Source organism: Physella acuta, unplaced genomic scaffold, assembly GCF_028476545.2.
Source record: "Physella acuta isolate Inbredline_101_S28 unplaced genomic scaffold, ASM2847654v3 ptg000389l, whole genome shotgun sequence".
Classification (NCBI taxonomy): Eukaryota; Metazoa; Mollusca; class Gastropoda; family Physidae; genus Physella; species Physella acuta.
In genome coordinates this window covers 235,694-253,227 of record NW_026731908.1, presented here as the reverse complement: position 1 = coordinate 253,227, position 17,534 = coordinate 235,694, and the positions used below count along the sequence as shown (strand labels likewise).

The 17,534-nt window shown below is 36.7% G+C and overlaps 7 non-coding genes across 7 annotated transcripts; 4 read left to right on the top strand and 3 right to left on the bottom strand.

Annotated features, from left to right (window-relative positions):
• Positions 1 to 5,439: 5,439 nt before the first annotated feature.
• Positions 5,440 to 5,548, bottom strand: Trnai-uau (transfer RNA isoleucine (anticodon UAU)). Its single transcript has 2 exons — positions 5,511 to 5,548; positions 5,440 to 5,475 (listed from the first exon to the last, which is right to left on the bottom strand). It is a non-coding gene; the product is annotated as a tRNA-Ile (tRNA).
• Positions 5,549 to 7,427: 1,879 nt separating this feature from the next.
• Trnai-uau (transfer RNA isoleucine (anticodon UAU)) lies at positions 7,428 to 7,536 on the bottom strand. Its single transcript has 2 exons — positions 7,499 to 7,536; positions 7,428 to 7,463 (listed from the first exon to the last, which is right to left on the bottom strand). It is a non-coding gene; the product is annotated as a tRNA-Ile (tRNA).
• Positions 7,537 to 7,864: 328 nt separating this feature from the next.
• Trnai-uau (transfer RNA isoleucine (anticodon UAU)) lies at positions 7,865 to 7,973 on the bottom strand. The gene is made up of 2 exons: positions 7,936 to 7,973; positions 7,865 to 7,900 (listed from the first exon to the last, which is right to left on the bottom strand). It is a non-coding gene; the product is annotated as a tRNA-Ile (tRNA).
• A 3,263-nt stretch (positions 7,974 to 11,236) lies between these two features.
• Trnai-uau (transfer RNA isoleucine (anticodon UAU)) lies at positions 11,237 to 11,345 on the top strand. The gene is made up of 2 exons: positions 11,237 to 11,274; positions 11,310 to 11,345. It is a non-coding gene; the product is annotated as a tRNA-Ile (tRNA).
• Positions 11,346 to 12,254: 909 nt separating this feature from the next.
• Trnai-uau (transfer RNA isoleucine (anticodon UAU)) lies at positions 12,255 to 12,363 on the top strand. The gene is made up of 2 exons: positions 12,255 to 12,292; positions 12,328 to 12,363. It is a non-coding gene; the product is annotated as a tRNA-Ile (tRNA).
• Positions 12,364 to 13,260: 897 nt separating this feature from the next.
• On the top strand, positions 13,261 to 13,369 carry Trnai-uau (transfer RNA isoleucine (anticodon UAU)). Its single transcript has 2 exons — positions 13,261 to 13,298; positions 13,334 to 13,369. It is a non-coding gene; the product is annotated as a tRNA-Ile (tRNA).
• A 1,639-nt stretch (positions 13,370 to 15,008) lies between these two features.
• Trnai-uau (transfer RNA isoleucine (anticodon UAU)) lies at positions 15,009 to 15,117 on the top strand. Its single transcript has 2 exons — positions 15,009 to 15,046; positions 15,082 to 15,117. It is a non-coding gene; the product is annotated as a tRNA-Ile (tRNA).
• The last annotated feature ends 2,417 nt before the right edge of the window (positions 15,118 to 17,534 follow it).

Sequence of the window (17,534 nt, the reverse complement as noted above, 5' to 3'; positions counted from 1 at the left end):
TGGAGGAGGCTGTCTGATGAGACCCCACGGGTCTAGCGGGTTGGTGGGGGAAGCTGTCTGATGAGACCCCACGGGTCTAGCGGGTTGGTGGGGGAAGCTGTCTGATGAGACCCCACGGGTCTAGCGGGTTGGTGGAGGAGGCTGTCTAATGAGACCCCACGGGTCTAGCGGGTTGGTGGAGGAGGCTGTCTAATGGGACCTTACGGGTCTAGCGGGTTGGTGGAGGAGAATGGAACCCACAGGTCTAGCACTTGGCTAGGTGAGGTCCTCGATTCTCCATCCTCTTGTGTTCTGCTTATCCAATGAGCATTACTTGAGACGGTTATGCCCGTATAAGAGAGTTTTATCCCTAACAAAACTTATTTGTTCAGCTTTTCTCTGCCAATGTACAGCGGCAATAAACAAACAATAATTATTTACATATGTACGTGACGAATGTGGAGTTTGATTTATTGATTACTTTTTGCTTGTAATGTTGTATCAAGAGTTGTTAGGTATCACTATTACATGTGAAATACAATCTAAGCGAGGTAACTCTGTTTCTGTCAACCATGTAGAATTACGCATTAAAACTGTTAAATATATTTTTCTAAGATGAAACATTCTTTACATCTTTGTAAGAAAAATTGTTTTAGTTGATAGTAGGCAAATTAGCAAGCGGTTTATTAAGATTTAAATTATTCGCCTTCCAAATAAAGCCCGTGGTCCGAACTTGAGACTTTCCGGTTGGTACTCGTATGCTTTACTGCTCGACCACAGCGTTACTGTAAACAACTCAGTCAGCAAATCATCAGTTTATGGTTCCGTTTATATATCTACGACACTGCCTACAGTCCTTGTGCTGTTGACTAATTAAGTCTACGCCCCGTAGCAGATCATGTTTCAATGTTGATGTTTTTGTTTGAGATACACACTGTTTCTAATGGCTTTTGTTGATATGCCTTCTGCATATACGCTCTTCAATCTATATACATAAGCCTTTTTGTCAATATGTCCATTTTGCAAATGCCTTCTGTCTATAAACTCTTTATCAAAAATGCCCATGTCTATAAGGGTTTTCATCAATATGCAATTTTCTGTAAATGCCCTCTATCTATAAGCACTTTATCTATATGTTACTTTATATCTTTTAGCCTTTTTGTAACATGTCCTTTTCTATGTACGAGCCGTCCCGCGGCATAACATACGCCGCTATTTAGTTGTTGTTTTTTCTACTTTTCAGTAATTCATAATTTGTGAATTCGACAGTACCAACGCTGCCACTGAAAATATTTCTTTAAAACACTATAAGTAGCTCGTTAAGGACCCCCCCCCCCCTTTCTCCCCCCCCCCCCCCTACGTTTAAAATCGTTGGCTCTGCTTGTAAACATTTAGAGTGAACATAGCTCACTAAAACCATTTAGGAGTGGGGGTGGTAGGGAGAGCGTTTGCAGCTTGTTTTCTAGCGGCTCCCAGAAGAGAATTATATATATAGACGAGCCGGCCCGCGGCATAACATACGCCGCTATTTAGTTGTTTCTAATTTTCAATAATTCATAATTTGTGAATTCGACAGTACCAACGCTGACACTGAAAATATTTCTTTAAAACACTATAAGTAGCTCGTTAAGGACCATAACCCCCCCCCCCTTCCTTCCCTCCCCCCCCCCTACGTTTAAAATCGTTGGCTCTGCTTGTAAACATTTAGAGTGAACACAGCGCACTAAAACCATGTAGGGGTGGGGAGGTAGGGAGAGCGTTTGCAGCTTGTTTTCTAACGGCTCGAAGAAGAGAATTATATATATAGATAGATAGATGCTCATGGGTCTATATGCCTTCTGTCTATTACTTCATTGCCTATATGCCGTTTGCCTTTATGCCTTACACCATAATTGTTATTTTATTGAAATGTTATGTAAAATATGCACCAAAGTTTTATGTTTAAAATAAATTACATGACTCTATTAATAAATGTATATACCAAACACTGTACAAATATTACGAGAGGCATTTGCTGCAATACTGTACCATACAATCTATATAATGTTAAATGATTTTGCCGTAATGGTTTTTACTCTATAACCAGAGAACTATTTTTTTACAAAATTGTATTGTTGATGTTTTAGTTTTGTGGTTTGGATGGAGAGAAATGCGTGCGTTGTCTTGTGTATGAGGCGGGGATTGTGTTGGAATCGGAGAGGAGGGTATGAGTAGAGCGTTGTATGTGTAGAGATATGTATGCAGTGTTTCTTTCAGAAGTTGTTCTCCGGGGATGGGGTGGGGAGCTTAAAATTTTCTGTGGGGGGGGGGGGGGGGGGGGGGAGATTAAATTTCCCAGAGGGGGAGGGCGGACACTGGTAAAAGTATATTTTTCTATATAAATTCTATTTCGTTCGGGGGGTGGGGGTCGTCCCCTTCGAGGACATGTCTGAAAGAAACTCTGTGTGTATGATGTAGGGGTTGTGTTTGAAGAGAGACAGGAGCGTATGAGTTGATTTTTGTATGAGTATTTAGAAAAGGATAGAGAGAAGATAAAAGTGATGTAAAAGAAGGACGTGCTGTTGTTATATTAACAGAACGAGGTTGTGTGTGTTGTACAGAACACTGTGTAGCATCGGCATCGTGCCATGCTCTGAGTCATCTAGTCAAATGTAAATAGAAAATTTAAATACATTCAAAATAATAAACTTATATTTTTAAAGAAACTTCTGTTTTTCTTTAATATATTCTTTGTTTTTATTCTTTATATTAGCATTCAATGTAGTGAGTTATTCTACAGAGGTAAAGTTACCTTTTAGGAGACGGTCAATAGAGTAGATGAAGTAGAGTTCAATTCCCTCTGTTATCATGGTTATTTCTATAACCATGCTCCTTTATCGAATAGATGAAATAGGATTTATCTGCCTCTACGGGCATGGTTAGTCCTATAACCAGCGTCTTTGAGTTTCCCAGATTCAGGTTTGGTACCATCACAGTTAGGTGGACTCAGTGACGTTATACAGGCTCCGGCCCTGGACTTGAACTCGAATTTTGGTTTATACCAACCGACCACGCCGTCTTGTCATTCCTCAATGCCCGAAGCTTATCTCTCGCTAGGTTTTACCTGAATCGCAAGAGAATAAAAGCAGTGTAAAAGCTTGAAAAGTCTATCTACTACAGTGATCTACCTACAAGTAACTAAAAAAGAATGTTAACTTGGCAGTTTATATTTTTGTCGTAAAGAAGAAGAACTATTATCATGGAAGAAATATTTGTTTTCCCGATAAATAGGAACTTTTCTATTAGCTGTACCGCCATAATTAAATCTAGCTGCGGCGCAGCGATATCGCTAACTTAAGTAATCTGCCAATAGCCATAGTGTTAAGCCATTTAATAAAATTTTACCCACCCCACCACCCTCACTCTCATGTGTAATGTCACTTAGTCTCAAAGTGTCAAGTCCAACTTTTTAACGTTACAAATACCCCCCCCCCCCAATATTTAAAACACAAATTATCAGTTTATTTTTAAAATGCACTCGACTCCTCACCTTCCCTCCCCTCCATTCTCGCTAGGTCTGTAACTTCCTTTTCTGACGATCCCCAACTAGAAGTGCTGGAATTCAATTTTCTGGAATATGGTTAGGACTAGATAGATATAATTAAATGAAGTACTGTTTTACGCGACACTCATTATTCCACTGTAAAGGTACGCAAATAAAACTGTAGGATGGGTGATATCTAATTGAAAAGTACCCCCCCCCCCCCCAACATAACGAAATCCTACACGCGCCACCACAGGGCAATGTACATCACATCACGTGACTCGGCTCCCATCAGTGTGTACAAACAATCGATCACACACCGTGTTGAATTTGATACATGACCCCTTCGATTAACCCACACAACAACACGTAGGTATAAACCCTTTAACCAGCCAATCAGGTGTCGGTTTCATTGGGTCTGTTGTACTAAACAAATAATGCTTTTATTGATTAACTCTATGGGGTTTATTTTTTACACTAGGCAACTTACTATTTCTGAACAGGAAAAATACAAGGTTGAATATTCTGAAACAGTTTAAAAGCATGAGAAGTTTATATTTTACCGTGCCCTACCTATGAGTAGGATTAACCCTATGGGGTTTATTGCGAACACTGTACATCGTATGATTTGTGAACAGTAAAATACTTTGCATCAACGGTGTAAATTAGTATCTTCCATCTCTTTTATTATATTTAATTCGCCCACACTCAAATTATATTTTATTGTATTAAACAATAGAAAAATTAGGGGAATTGGTCCGAATTATATTAAAAACTTGACAAAAATAACTTGAAGAGTGTAGTTTTATTTTGTTTAGTACTATACTGCCTTTGATGCCCTTTATATTTTTACGCAAAATTTTTGTCAGTTAGGTATATACGTGTACACACTTAACCCCCCCCCCCACACACACACACAAACTAAAGATTAAGAGTTGTTTAAAATTAATTGGTAGCATGTGATTATCAATGTAAATTTTTATAAAATTTATTGTAAAAATCACCGTTTTTGCAGTAACTAGCAAAAAGTACTGGAGTGTTTTGGTGTGAAGGGGAGGTAAATCTGCGACAATGTCATGTTGCATTTTATTTGCATGTTATAAACTTACGCAGCAGTATGTTGATTGAGTTAAGGGGCGACTTTTAGTGAAATTGTGTGTACATTTCAGGGCTTAGAAGCGTGACGTCAGTTATGGACACATGCTGTTTCTATTTTAAGTCTCATATAGGCCTACATCAAAGTTTTATTGCATCAGTTTATGGGCTACAAATGTTAATATCGATAATAAACTTTTTTTTCTTTAATAATATAGGCCTACAAAATCAGTGGCGTAGCCAGGATCGTCTCAAGGGGGGGGGGGTTCCAATTTTTACCCGGGGACAAACTTTCGATTTGCACCCCCCCCTCAAACTTTCGATTTGCACCCCCCCCTCAAACTTTCGATTTGCACCCCCCCCCCTCAAACTTTCGATTTGCACCCCCCCCTCAAACTTTCGATTTGCACCCCCCCTCATACTTTTTATATATACCGAGGGGTCTATGGGGGGGGTTATGACCCCCCCTAACCCCCCCCTGCCTACGCCACTGTACAAAATAATAATATAATATACAAAAGTTTCTTAAAAAATCGAAAATTTAGGCTTAGGCTTATAAAAAAAATGTTTTTAAAATATCAATAGAGCTATTTCTTCCTTCTGCTCTATATATGTACCAAGTCTGTCCTTAAACAGAACAAGTACAATGAGAAGATATTATCCTACAATATAGGCCTTTCAATTTTTAAAAACAGCCTAAAACATTTCAGATTACTAATGTTTAAAAAACTTACTAGTCATGTTTGTATTTAAAAAAATATTTATTTTGAAAAAGAAAGTATACAAAAAAAAAAGAATTCTTTTAAAACACTCAGCTTTTGATCTTAAACAAAAAAAAAAGCTGCCCCGGGTGAGGATCGAACTCACAACCTCCGCATAACTTATCCCATGACCACATGGGGAAGGTACTGTCTATAAGTACGGCGCGCTAACCGATTGTGCCACCGGGGCTGCGTATTCAGGTGGTACAGTATGATATCACACTTTTACCTGGGAGATATCTCAAGCCGTTGTGTTGACAAGGAGCTTATCAGTTTACGAAAAATCTATGTATGAACAATACACATAAATTACAGTTATATTTCAATGTGAATATTTCTTTTTTATTTATTCTTGCAACATAGCAAGTCGACTTTAAACAGAAAATAATATTATATTGTAAGTGAGAGAATGAGAAAACCTGACGAACTATTTTTTCTGAAACTTCAATTTAAAAAAAAAATAAACTGATGCAGCAATAAATGTTTTGTTTTATTAAAAAAACAAAAAAAAAACAACTATGATTATACATAGTCAATACAAAAATACATTTGTTACCAAACGGCTAGTTTAAAAAAAGTATACATCGCGCACAAAAAATTAGCTGCTCCGGGTAAGGATCGAACTCACAACCTCCGCAAAACTTTTCTCATGACCACATGGCGAAGGTACTGTCTAAAAGTACGGCGCGCTAACCCATTGATTACCAGTTTATTTACATTAAATATCCATACACCACATCAGATCGCCAGTTTAACTTTAGGTAGCTTCATCAAAAAGTTGGGCCATTTTTCTTACATGTTGGACAGATAAAATATGCTACCTTTTTCTAACATTTAATTAGGCCCACTGAAGGCCTATATTATAAAAAATAACCTTCATAAAGTGTTTTTTTTTAGGAATTATAAAATAGAGTCTAGTACTCAAGCAGATTTAAAACTTACTAATTTTCCCCTTTTTTAAAGTAGGCCTACAATTAACATATAACATCGTACGCTCCTACTTTGTATAAGGTGACTGGTTTAATAAGCGCTTCGTCCAGTTTAGCCACACCATGTTCTATTTTTGCTGTTTCTATACCTAAACTATCGCTGTGTGTGTTTGAATTCTTAAAGACTCCCTTCTGACCCCATCCCTCCCGCTCCCCAGCATCATTTACCTCTCTTCTAACACACCATTGCCTATTCGCTGGATATCAGAATTTAAAATATCCTAGTGTTTTGTTTACTAGTGTTACATTTTAAAAAAATAACATTTTCGAAGCAGCAAAAAAAAATTGAATAAAGAACATCATGATAGTTTTTATTTTATTTTTTATTTTAGTGAGATAGTTTTAAAAAATATATTTAGTTTATTCTGAGTCGGTTTCAAATTATAATAGAAAAAAAAACTATTCACCATGTCTATGTAGACCCAATATGTAATATTTGACTTTGTAAATGTAATTCGCTTTTATAATAAAATAAAAGCATTTCTACGTGCTTTTATTTAACTTGATTCAGTAAACGCTCATGATTAATGAATCATCAGATTTTAAATACAGAAACTACACCCTCTTCTAACGAAACTTAACTAGTAGGTAAGCTCTGGTGACAATACAATGCGACAAGAACTTTACAAAATTGACTTATTGAATTTAAAAAAAAAACATTTAACCGTATGTTTCGCTTTTATAGGTACGTGCATTGCATTTTAATTAGTGCGCATTTTTAATTAGCCATGAAGTTTTCGTAATTAAAAATACATTTATTAAATGTAAAAACTCAGTCTCTACTTATGTCCCATACAGATATATTAACAAATGAACCACGTATGTTCCTGTATCGGAATAACATTGAAAATGAACCCAGACTTGTATGTATTGGCGTGTAGCCTACATAATTATCACTTGTTATAACTTATTATAACTTGTTATAGTTTTCTCTTCTTTTTGGCGAAGATGTAAAAGCATGTTTAATAAAACTATTGAAACACATTTTGCTATTGAAATGCAACTGTGAAGTAAAAATATTGTGGGGCAGCATTTTCTGTCATCCACAGTGTAATATTGACTTCAGCGAAAAAAAAATGCTGCCCCGGGTGAGGATCGAACTCACAACCTCCGCATAACTTATCCCATGACCACATGGGGAAGGTACTGTCTATAAGTACGGCGCGCTAACCGATTGTGCCACCGGAGCTGCGTGATCGTTGGGGCTAGTTTAAGAACTTATATTTTTAAAATGCTAATGCCTGTTACAACAAAGTAGAGACTCAAGAAAAAACCTTGCAATAAAAAATATATTAAAAAAACTAAAACGTTTAAATATTTTAGAGATTTCAAGAAAAACCAATACTTCTATTAAAGACAGCACGTTTTTATTTTCCTATTTTCGGTGCATTTAATATTAGTTATTATTTTAAAGATATGTTTCGTTTATTATTAAATTGCAACAACAATGTAAAATGATATTGGTAAATAAAATTGGTTACTTTCTTCTGTGTCGAAAAATTTGAAAAAAAAAGAGCTGCCCCGGGTGAGGATCGAACTCACAACCTCCGCATAACTTATCCCATGACCACATGGGGAAGGTACTGTCTATAAGTACGGCGCGCTAACCGATTGTGCCACCGGGGCTGCGTGACCACTGTGTCCAGTTTAACATGAGATATCCACACACCATACCATTAAACGTAATCTCAAACCACAGTGTAGAACACTAACTTATCAGTCAAATTTGTTTATCTCGATACTGCTTAGTAAACATATATACTTTTCCAACAGAAGGTATTGATATAGGCTATACTAAACCTAGCAAGTATAAAAGGAGTTTTACTTGATGTGTTTAAATGCCACATTTACTTACAATTAGCTGATCAAAACCATGTTGTTCTACGTAGCTTATTAATTATTGACAGTGATATTTGTGAACTTATGTATTTGAAACATCTCATTGCATCATTATTTTAAAAATCTACGCGTAGTTGTAGACAATAGACATCAAATACTGTTGTTCATTTACAACCCGCACATGCATAACTGACCAATTTTTCTACATTCTAAATGCCTTTTTTTCTAATTTATTATTCGAAAACTTTTAGCACAAACTTACACAAATGTATTTCTCATTTAAATCTTAACAACCATTCCAAATTTGTTTACTGAACAAAACCATATCTTATCCCCGAAAGCCAAACCATAACCAAATCCACAAAACATCCACAACATAACAAAGTCCCCTTCCTTTCCCTCCCCCAACCTGCATATGAAACAACCCACGTCAACCAATACCACAGCCCCCTCCCAGCCGACTAGTCAACCATACGACCACCAAACAACCGGACCGATCAAAGCAGTCAATTGATACTCACTCGTGTGCACGGTCGTGTTCAGTTCAAGCTTAACGACTCACCCCGCAGTTCAATGTTTGCGGCAGGTAAACCCGTGCAGGTGCTGGGCGCGAGTAACATGCACTCACGCCGGCCCGAGCGCCCGTCCGTACAGCTCCCCCCCCCCCCCCCGACCCTAGACATAGACGTTCATAAAACCACTTTAAGCTGCAGTTAAATCTGTCTAGTACTAGATTCGTTATTTTTATCGTTTGTTTTAGTGTGTTATCAAACGGAAACTTAAAAATACTGAAAACACTGCACACGACTTTCCCTTTTATTTCTTTGTGAAGGTCTGTGTTGTAATCAAGGTCTTAGGCGTCAGAGCTGTGGTAATTAAGGACTTTAATTTAAATAATGGTTTTGTAAAAGACCCGCTTTTTTCTTCAGAAGCTTTTACTTTACAAAAAAAAAATTCTTTAGTTTAAAAAATAAATAAAAGGCAAGCGAGCAATATAACAAAATATTATTAGGTCTACTTTGAATACTCATTAGTATAAAGTTTGGAAAAAGCAGCTTTTGAATCCCATACATCAAAGCGTAAGGACCGTTGTAACTGGCTTTACAACGTAAGGCTAAGGTCTATTCATGTAGGCCTACACTGTGGGTAACATATTCCGACAAAGTATCAATTAAAGTGATATTCTACGAACTATAATGCAGGTCTAAGAACGAATTTGATTTTAATATATTTTTGTGTGCCACCTCATCCAGTGCAGATTTGAAAAATATTATTTTATTCGGTATCATGATGACAATCCTGAAGTATTTTTCTAATACATGTATTAATATACATGTTAAAAATGCTTTGTAAAATTATTTCCATTAAAAAAAAAAACCCTCAACGTTGAACAAAATGCATATAGGTCAAGATAGAATTATTTTTTTTTTGGAAGCCTATTTTGTTGTTTGTCAAATTAGTCTTAATAAAACTCGATTTTTTTTTCTTTCTTTCAACCGCATGACTAATGTATATCGTGTGCTGTTGCTGTTTTAATTCGAGACCCTCTTTCTTGTTACCTGAAGATTCATTCACGCTTAAATATGAGACCTTCTACCTTATATCCCGAACATGCATTCAAAACAAAATTTCAAACGTGGTTAATTAACTGAATAAATCAAACTCGTTACTGCTTCGTGGTCAACGACCAAAAAAAAAGAACAAAACAAAACGGACAATTTTTACGAGTTTAATAAAAGAAGCAGACGATCAATACCAGCAGACGACATGGGGTTAAGTCCACTTGACCACCGAGTGGACATTGTCCATGGGCAGCTGGTCACGTGGGACGGTCATTGTGGGGCCCACTCCGGTTTTTTAATACCACATTCATGTCGCGCTCTTTGAGGGGGGATGAGAAAAAACAAACATTTGTTTCGGATCTTTTAGCACGAGAATGAGGTTGTTGAAAAAACTGGATGGTGTTCGGAACACGGTGTAAATTTTAATGTAGCTGGCTTGGTGTCCGGAATTCGCATGTCTTTAGTTCTTAACCTCCCGGATATAGTCTCTCATAAAAATGTTTTATAGTTATTTCCGAAGTTTCTCTTGTTCTTTCCTGCGTTTAATTAGTGTTATAAAAAGCACGAGTAATGGTTTTTCTTTCAGATTTTTTTCTCCAGGGGAGTGTGGGGGGGGGGGGGGGGACGACGACTAAGTATTTCGGGGGGGGGGGGGAGATATATTTTCTATTTAAATTCTATTTCGTTCTGGTGCGGGGGGGGGGGGGGGGGGCGAGGCGGTGGCCCCAGAAAGATGCCTGAAAGAAACACTGCTTCCCACTTTTTAATCTCCTTAATGGTACGAATGAGGTTTGTCAAGCCGGAGTACTGAGTTTATTTTTAGCCTTTTGTTTACAAAGGTAAACAATTCAAAAAGGTGGACTAGTCGAAGCTTCTATTCCTTGTGTTGATGATTCAATTTACCACTGTGGGTCTACCGTCATGGTTCTCTGCGTTTAATGTTGGTGAAAGTGGATCAGCTTTTCAAGTATTCTGTCCAGTCTGATGACATAATCTCTGCGGGTCTACCCTCTGTTACGAATATTGATCAAACGCTGGTGTATGGAGAATAACTATGATGTATAAAAAGCTTACTGTACTTTATCCCTTTCTTTTGGCAATCAGAATTTATGTTTGTTTATATAGACGTACGTAACATCACGACATGTACCCAATAATATAAGGTAGTTTTAAGTTTATATTGTAATTTAAATATTTTCAAAGCATGTTTTAAATGTTAAGACAAATGTATATTTTATGTATCCTACATTGTAAATGCATGTGACATTTGTGCTTTCAATAAATATGCATAAATATTTATAAAGACTGTATAACTTAATACCCGGTGAGTGAATACGTAGCCCAAATGGATTTAAAAAAAAATAAAGAAAAATAAAAGCTATCGATAGATACGGTATGTAAAAAAAATTATTCTGTTTATCCACAAAACAAGACGTTTGTCGACTTCATGTGGTTATATCAAATTGAAATGGCGTTAATGGACACGCAGCCCCGGTGGCACAATCGGTTAGCGCGCCGTACTTATAGACAGTACCTTCCCCATGTGGTCATGGGATAAGTTATGCGGAGGTTGTGAGTTCGATCCTCACCCGGGGCAGCATTTTTTTAAAGATAAAAAGCTGGGTGTTTAAAAAGAAATTAGTTAATTTTTTTGGTATACTTTCTTTTTCTATATAAATATTTAAAAAATGCAAACATGACTAGTAAGTTCTTAAAACATTAGTAATGTGAAAAGGGTTTAGGCTGTTTTTTTAAAATTAAAAGGTATATATTGTAGGATAATATCTTCTGTTTGTACTTGTTCTGTTTAAGGACAGACTTGGAAAATTTATAGAGCAGAAAGAAGAAATAGCTCTATCGATAATTTAAAATAATTTTATTTATTTTAACAAACTAACTTTGATATAGTCTCTGTCTCGAAAAACTGTATTGTCCATTGGGGTCGTCCATAAATGTCGTCACACTCGTAGGGGGAAGGGGGGGGGGGGGTCCGTAATTTTGTGACGGTGTGTGATGAGGGGGAGGGGGGGAATCAGGTGGGGCGACGTCACACTTTGCATTAAACAAAAAGCAATGTTAGAAAACTAATTGTAGACGTTATTTTGCGTTTTAGATAACTGTTTTAATTAATTTTAATAGGAATTGATTAAAATACTCTATTTTGAGAGTCCAGAGAAGATTTTGGAAAAATATAGATGTTTTAAGAAAAATTCAACAGCATTTTTGCGGTGGGGGGGGGGGGGGGTTAGGCTGAAGTGTGACGTCATTTGGGGGGGGGGGGTCTGACTTTTTGTGACGGTGTGTCGGAGGAGAGGGGGGGGGGGGGGAGGTTAAAATCGGCAAAAAAAAGCGTGACGTCATTTATGGATGACCCCCATACAGCCGTAATGAGATGATGAAATATTTGACTGATACGTTCTTTGTCTACACAGTGGCTTAAGATATCATTTAGTTAATGGTGTGGTGTGTTGATATCTAATGTTAAACTGGTCACAGTGGTCACGCAGCCCCGGTGGCACAATCGGTTAGCGCGCCGTACTTATAGACAGTACCTTCCCCATGTGGTAATGGGATAAGTTATGCGGAGGTTGTGAGTTCGATCCTCACCCGGGGCAGCATTTTTTTAAAGATAAAAAGCTGGGTGTTTAAAAAGAAATTAGTTAATTTGTTTGGTATACTTTCTTTTTCTATATAAATATTTAAAAAATGCAAACATGACTAGTAAGTTCTTAAAACATTAGTAATGTGAAAAGGGTTTAGGCTGTTTTTTTAAAATTAAAAGGTATATATTGTAGGATAATATCTTCTGTTTGTACTTGTTCTGTTTAAGGACAGACTTGGAAAATTTATAGAGCAGAAAGAAGAAATAGCTCTATCGATAATTTAAAATAATTTTATTTATTTTAACAAACTAACTTTGATATAGTCTCTGTCTCGAAAAACTGTATTGTCCATTGGGGTCGTCCATAAATGTCGTCACACTCGTAGGGGGAAGGGGGGGGTCCGTAATTTTGTGACGGTGTGTGATGAGGGGGAGGGGGGAATCAGGTGGGGCGACGTCACACTTTGCATTAAACAAAAAGCAATGTTAGAAAACTAATTGTAGACGTTATTTTGCGTTTTAGATAACTGTTTTAATTAATTTTAATAGGAATTGATTAAAATACTCTATTTTGAGAGTCCAGAGAAGATTTTGGAAAAATATAGATGTTTTAAGAAAAATTCAACAGCATTTTTGCGGTGGGGGGGGGGGGTTAGGCTGAAGTGTGACGTCATTTGGGGGGGGGGGTCTGACTTTTTGTGACGGTGTGTCGGAGGAGAGGGGGGGGGGGGAGGTTAAAATCGGCAAAAAAAAGCGTGACGTCATTTATGGATGACCCCCATACAGCCGTAATGAGATGATGAAATATTTGACTGATACGTTCTTTGTCTACACAGTGGCTTAAGATATCATTTAGTTAATGGTGTGGTGTGTTGATATCTAATGTTAAACTGGTCACAGTGGTCACGCAGCCCCGGTGGCACAATCGGTTAGCGCGCCGTACTTATAGACAGTACCTTCCCCATGTGGTAATGGGATAAGTTATGCGGAGGTTGTGAGTTCGATCCTCACCCGGGGCAGCTTTTTTTTTTTTCATATTTTTCGTCACAGAATAAAGTAGCCAATTCTATTTACCAATATCATTTTACTTTGTTGTTGCAATTTAATAATAAACGAAACATATCATTACAATAATAACTTTTAAATGCACTGAAAATAGGAAAATAAAAACATAAAAACTTGCTGTCTTTAATAGAAGTATTGGGTGCTCTTGCAATCTCTCACATATTTTAACGTTTTATTTTTAAATTTTTATTTTTTGTTATTTTCCATGCATTTGAATCTTTTAAGTAACATGTAAGTTATTTCAGTTAAAAAATATTATTATTATTATTATTATTATTATTATTATTATTATTATTATTATTATTATTATTATTATTATTATTATTATTATTATTATTATTATTATTATTATTACTTTTATTATTATTATTATTATTATTATTATTATTATTATTATTATTATTATTATTATTATTATTATTATTATTATTATTATTATTATTATTATTATTATTATTATTATTATTATTATTATTATTATTATTATTATTATTATTATTATGCCTTAGTTCCGGAAAATTCGGAGCACGTCCTTCAGGAATGTTCTTTGTATAGCCAGGCACGAGTCAGACACTGGCCCCTGCCCACCCCACTCAGGGAAAAATTATATGGGGCACCTGCCAAACTGGAGACCACAGTCCGGTTTGTTCACGAAGTTGGACTTGTTGTCTGAATCCTCCACCATATTCTCAATTAAGAACGAAGAAGAAGAAGAAGAAATTCCTTAGTTCTAAATGAAGTCGTCACTAAACACGACTAAAATGTTCATTTATAAACTAAATCAGTAGACGAGATTTGTAAAGGATTCTCTTTGTTCCTTATTAATCTGTTATCTCTCTCAGGGGTAAAACCAACCAACCGTGACATACAGTTCCACAGCTAGTACTTAATCTTGTGATTTCCCCCTCTGTTATTGAATTTAGTCATCTTTTAATTGAATTCTAATGACTAATTTTATATGTAATTATATTAAAAATTAGAAATTTTTCTGCGCTGTCCTTGAGGTTAATTAAACAAAATCACTGCAATAAAAAAGGCCCTAAATTGAGTGACAAGATTAACTACAAACACACAAATAAACACACAAATAGACATTGTTAATTAATTGAAAGCTGATAATAATAACAATTACACGCTTTGTAAATACTCCGTAAGGATCTAGGCTAAAAGGGAAGCAAATCTGACCGGTTGCTGATAGACATAAATCTCAATACTAAACAGTTCTTAATTGAAGGATTTATCTATAGTATTCTATATTCTATATAATATATTAAGTCATTAACGTTAATCTTTAACAAATGAGTTCTGGTAATAAAATAATTAATTTCTCTCATATTTAATTTTTTTTTCTTATTTATTGAAGATCTAAACAACGTTGCACCATTTATCGTAGCGTTTAGAATACGACAACGCATTAAACCACACAACCTCTTATTAGGCTAAATATTCCCTATCGCCCTGAAATGAGGCCAAGTAGCTATTTATGGCGCGAGGCAGTCTTGTCACACGGCCGGCGTGCGCATAGCGTTGGTGTCGATGGGGAAATAAAGCGGCGTGCGATATCTCTCGTTTAGTTCGCTGGCTTGCCACGCAGCCCCGGTGGCACAATCGGTTAGCGCGCCGTACTTATAGACAGTACCTTCCCCATGTGGTCATGGGATAAGTTATGCGGAGGTTGTGAGTTCGATCCTCACCCGGGGCAGCATTTTTTATCGTCCGCTGTATGAAATTGACTTAAACATTATTTTTAATCATTTTATATGAGAAATATAACAATCTTTACTATTTAATGCAGTGAAAAGGCTTTTATTTTAACAAATAAACTATATAAACTATATATACATAACATCGTTATAGGCCTATATTTAAATATTTAGTCTTCATACAAAATCATACACTTAAACGGCAGTGCTCGTGTTTAGTTCGTGTTTAAAACAAAATACACTGAATGTGTAATTAAATCACAGCATCTAAAATCTTCTTGTTTCGTCCGCGATTTCAACTCTACCAAGGAACAGGCCATTAAAAAAAATATAAAAAAATATAAAAAATAAAAACTACTTCAATGGTTTTGTGTAAAACAAAAAGAAGCACTGTTTCTTACCCAACGGTCCATGAGGCAGGCAAAGTAGAGTTCACCTGTTTCAGTGATTTCGGTTTAATGAAGAGATAGTGAAGAGATAGTGTAGTCAGCATTATGCCCTGCGACCTTTACTTTACCTAGCGAAAGTCAGGTACCCATAAGAGCTGGGTGGACTCAGGTACTTTCAGTGCTTCTTCCATGCTTTTCTTTATAGTAATTTAAATAGTAGTATATAATTTATTTTCTACTTTTTAGTGCATCATTACATAAAAGCTTGTTATTAAAACGTTTTTTACAAGCTTTTATTTAACTCACTTCCTCTGTCGTCAGTCGTCAGTCGACAGTCTGTCGTCAGTCTAGATCGAAACGTAGGAGTGAAAATTCGGACAGTTCTACTTGACCGATACGATTCACAGTTGGCACGTGGGTCAAGACATGAAGACAATGCAATCTGAAACTAAATTTGACTTAATTGGATGCCTAATTAATTTTTTATGAATTAATTAAAATTTGGACCGAATTAGTAGGCATGTCAATCCAACCACACCACACGCGTCATCACTTTCAATAGCTGCGCCATCAGGTTTAATAGCTGCGCCATCACGTTCAATAGACGCGCAATGGTTTTTAGTCATGTAACACTATTGTAAATAAAACATGTAAAGTACTGAAAAAAAATTCATAAAAAACGTTTTAATAACAAGCTTTTATGTAATGATGCACTAAAAAGTAGAAAATAAATTATACACTACTATTTAAATTACTATAAAGAAAAGCGTGGGTCACTTTAGTACTTTAGTACCTATTGGATACCTTTACTAATATTTGAGAAGAGACCCACGCTTTTCTTTATAGTAATTTAAATAGTAGTGTATAATTTATTTTCTACTTTTTAGTGCATCATTACATAAAAGCTTGTTATTAAAACGTTTTTTATGAATTTTTTTTGACAAAATTAAGTCTCTTTCTCTAAAGTTTTATTTTTTTTTTGAGCCTATTTTCCTGAACTGATATAACCTCTAGATCAGGGGTCTCCAAACTACGGCCCGCGGGCCGGATGCGGCCCGCGAGGTCCTCTCATCCGGCCCGCGGACAAAATTGTTTGTTGGAGGTGGCTGGGGAGCTTTGTCCAGAAAATTTAAAACAATTACAAAATGTAGCTTTGGTACAACTACCGTTGCCCACCGTGTTGCAGACATTGGTGAAAACATGTTGACTCAAGTTGCGAAAAATGCAAGCAAGTTTCGCAATTTTTCAATTGTAATGGATGAGTCGCTGGGCAGATGTTCCATCACAAGAGCTGGCTTCCCTACATAACTTGTATGGCACTGTTACCGGAGAAGATATATTCAATGAGTTGAAAAAATTTGCTGATTATAACTTCATATAGGCAGAGGCGTAGCGACCCTTCCCGGCGCCCGGGGACGAACTTTTCGATTTGCACCCCCCTCGAGATTTCGATTTGCACCCCCCCCCCCCTCAAACCTTCGATTTGCACCCCCCTCAACCTTTCAATTTATTTTTCCAACCCATTTTGGCGCCCCCTAAGGTCGGCGCCCGGGCACATATGTCCCCCCCCCCCGCTACGCTACTGCATATAGGTCTTCATGGCGTAAGCAACAGCTGTTTCCCCCCGCCCCCCGCTCATGATCAGCAAAGACCTCCAGCTGCAGTTTCAGTAGGGGTTTTCGGACTTGGATTCAAAAGCAGAAGAACTGAGACTGTTTCAAAACCCATTTGAAGAAAATGTAGCCAGTTGCCCAGATGAACTGCAGCTGGAGGTCATTGAATGTGACCTCCTTAGAGACTAGTTCAAAGAAGGACGGGTGGTTTTTTTAAATACGTTTTTGACCAAGGAAGACTGTTCTAAAACTTGCATCAAAGTATCAAATTTAGCAACAACATACCTGGTTTAACAAACATTTTCAAAAATAAAATACGTGAAGAACAATTTGAGAACAAACTCGGACCTGGAGTGTGTTGTTGGCCCCCGACAGTGTTTCTTTCAGACTTTTTTCTCCGGGGGTGGGGATTGA